Source organism: Rhipicephalus microplus, chromosome 1 (genome assembly GCF_043290135.1).
Source record: "Rhipicephalus microplus isolate Deutch F79 chromosome 1, USDA_Rmic, whole genome shotgun sequence".
Classification (NCBI taxonomy): Eukaryota; Metazoa; Arthropoda; class Arachnida; order Ixodida; family Ixodidae; genus Rhipicephalus; species Rhipicephalus microplus.
The window spans coordinates 190,218,840-190,222,343 of NC_134700.1; the positions used below are offsets into that span (position 1 = coordinate 190,218,840).

General features: G+C 49.0%; 1 pseudogene; it reads right to left on the bottom strand.

Moving 5' to 3' along the window:
* Window positions 1-1,844: 1,844 nt before the first annotated feature.
* Window positions 1,845-3,234, bottom strand: LOC142769095 (SOSS complex subunit B2 pseudogene; annotated as a pseudogene).
* Between the last annotated feature and the right edge of the window lie 270 nt (window positions 3,235-3,504).

Consider the following 3,504-nt stretch of genomic DNA (forward strand, 5'->3'; position numbering starts at 1 on the left):
AAAATCGTAGTGAATTATCACTACCTGCATGTCTTTTTATTATAACTTAATCGAAATAAAAATAAAAAATAAAAGTAAAAATTCAAAATTTGCGCCAGTGAAATCGAAACAGGAAGCGCACGCCGCTTGCTCTCACCAACCACCAGGTGTGCTAGGGTCGATTGGGCCGCTGGGGTCTACGGGAGTGTCCGCTCTTCATCTTTTTTTATTTCTCTATGGCATAGTGTAGCAAGCCGGGCATGTGCCTGGTTTACCTCCCTGCCTTCTCTCTTGTTGTTCTTGTCCTCCTCCGTAACGCTGTACGTAGCAGCACGGCGCCATATTCGGACAGCGCAGCTACGGCATCTGTCATTTTTCGTGTAGCGTTCGTCAGCGTTCCAAGTGAGGCCTAATTGTAGGGTTTGTTGCATGCACTAGTTGTCGATTACCGCACCGCCCTGTATTTGGACAGCGTCGCTACACCGCCTGCCATGTTTCGTGTAGCGTTGGATGACCAGGAGAATGTTATATCACAAAAAAATGTTATATTATAAAGAAACACAAGAATTACAATCACGACAACTGCCACCAGATAATATTTCAATTACACGCCTAAAACGCCCAGAAGACGTCAGCTTCCGGGACAGTGACGGTATTTTCCGGTGGCTTCACAAACGCCCGCATAAGAGAGCAGGGATGCATCGTTCAGCAATCCTAATGGAGGTCAGTGACCTACAGGGCTCAAGTACTACCACATCTACAGGACCAGCAAATATTGCTCAGGCTCTTGCGTTCATATTTGTGGGATTGTCGATTGAAAAAAAAAAACTCCCAAGCATTTCCCCGAGGGTGAACATGGTTAAGTGAGAATACACGGGGTGATGCTATGAGGGGTATTTATTAATTCGCACTATTATATTTATTAATCACACTATGGTGCCTTTATGGTATAATGGTTCCTGGGAATCGCAATTGGATCACACGGGGGAGTTTACGTTAACTCACTGGCGAATGCCAACGGATTTTAACTTTACTCCCCCTCACGACCCGCTCTCGACGGGAGACTGACAGAGAAGGCGGGCGCGCGAGAGAGAGGGGTGCGCGCGCAGCTGTAGCGAGCGAGGAGAGCGTAGGAGCGAGCGAAGGGGGAGGGGGTATAAGGCGCGTTACTGACACCGATATCAGCGTCGCGTCCGTGGCTTATTCGGTAGAGTGTCGCGCTGCGGCCCGCCAAGTCCTCTTTCCTTTAACGATAGAGAGAAGACTGCGGACGCTGCCGACGGTGGTGGATGGTTTGGGGTCGCTTATAAAGTGTATTCACACTTAAAACAAATATTGTGCATATTTTTCGGCGTGTTTCTTCATACTAGAAAAGGCATGTATAATTAATTCTAAGACATGTAGTGTTAACTACGCTGCGCTGACAATGCAACGCTATGCATGAAAAGGCGAATTTCCTACGCTTTGCTGAGACCATACAGAGCTGCCACCTACCTTGAAATCTACAAAATATGCTTTCCAAGATTGTCCACGCCCACTGAGGCCTCGCCACAATGGAGGCCATTCTTTCGTTTCTTGAGATTACCGCCAGAGGCGCTGTAGGCGCTCAAGCTTCTAAAAGCGCCTCCAGAATCTCATTCACCAATTTTCTCGCACAGACATCTAACAGAGGCTTTATTCTATTCACTCTCTCCAGATGAAAGACTGTCGTCTTTCGATGACATTTGCAGTCGACCATGGAGATATGGGGCCCATTTCTTAATAAATTTTCCTCCCCCTTGACATTTCTGCAGGGTTCTTTCAACAAGGCTGAAGCTGTTTGCCAATTTACACCTTCTAAATTATTGAACTCACACCAAGCTCTCTTCGTTCGCATAGAGGATGAAACAAATTTTAACACAAGTGCACATAATTTTGGTCAATCATATATACTTTACTATTCATTCGTTTTAATCGGCCAGACGACAAACAACATATGATGCAACGTGACGCTAGTCAGAACTTCAGGCCATAACCTTGAAGTGGTGTGACGAGAAGTCGTCAATCCAGGAATGTTGTCGAAATGTCAAGTAGAGCAACGAACACCAATATGAAGTGACACTCGGTGCACATGAGGAATTTCGAAGCTTATGGGTGAAGCCAGCAACACCAAAAATATATATAGACATGACTGCATTCATTCTGGGCGGTACAGCGGTCGTCAAGTGGTAGCGGTAGCCTAGCGGAGTCAACTCTGCAACAACACTTCCCTAAAAGTGAAAGTTGCATAAGCGAGTGTACAAAGCAGAACGCACTGCTAAATAAAACAATTCCCACTCATGCTGGCGACCAAATCACAACAGCGCGATCGCACTCCAGGGTCGAACGGAGAGAAGTGGCTGATTATAATACACTCACTGCATCCGGCTCGGTCTCACAGACTTGACACTGTGCAGGCCTTCCTTTACGCCCAGACCATCACTGTGACTTGTCAGAGAGATGCTCTTGAACCAGTTAAGTCCTTGTGGACCAGCTTCACTATCAAAATAGCCCCGCCCACCATCCGCGCCTGCTGACGGCGGAGGCAGAGTGGCAGCACCTAAGGCGAAATATCCACTTCCGCTTAACTGCGGAGTCGGTGAAAGTCGCTGGTCCACAACGGCATCGGATCTTCCCTTCACTTGCTGCAGGTATTCCGGGATAGGCTCACTCATAAATGGTGTTTCACTGAAGGGCAGACAAAACTCTCCCACCTTCTGTATGTCTCCACCTTTTCCAGTATACAAAGTGGGGCAGCCCCTCCACAGCGAAACGTATCCCCTGGTAATCTTGCAAATATCGCTCTGCTGAACGCATGTTCCTGGCTCGTCCCAAAGGCACAGATTGATCGATCCCGAGTGGTCAGCCACCTTGCACGTTCGTACTTCGTGGCCCCCTTTAGTCACAGTTGGTCGCCCTATGTCCAAGACGATGAATGTAATGCTGAGGCTCTTCATTCCCAACTGCAGTTCTCGTATTGTCGGCTCCATGGTAGCAGGGTGGCTCGAACACGCAGTCGGTCCTGGATGTCGATCCAGCAACGCGGCCTTAAAATGCTGTGGCAGGCACGGTCGCACTCGAACGCAGAATGCGCCCTGGCGACAACCAGAAAAACGAAGTCGAAGCACCGAAGAACACACTCTTTTCTTAAATGCGGGGCATTTCTTAGTCGCACGCACGACCTCCTCTCATTAGGTGGCACGATTTCACGCCTCAGCGTCGGCTGTGGCAGTATTTAAAAATGTTGGCGCTGGCGCGTCTACAGCGCGCGTCCACTGCGCACCCCCACTGCGCACTCTGGCGTCTCGTGCTTAGACGCGCAAGCTCGCGTCTCGTGACAGCCCAGAAACTCACCCGCAAAACTGTCGCTCCCCTCCTCTCTCTCTCGCATCGCAAGGCCGACGCAGGCAGCGTCTCCCAGAAAAAAAAAAAAAAGAACGACGGCTCGTGCTGCGCAACCATTCACTGGTCTGGGATTGTAAGATTGAAATTCAGTCAAGGGCGTCT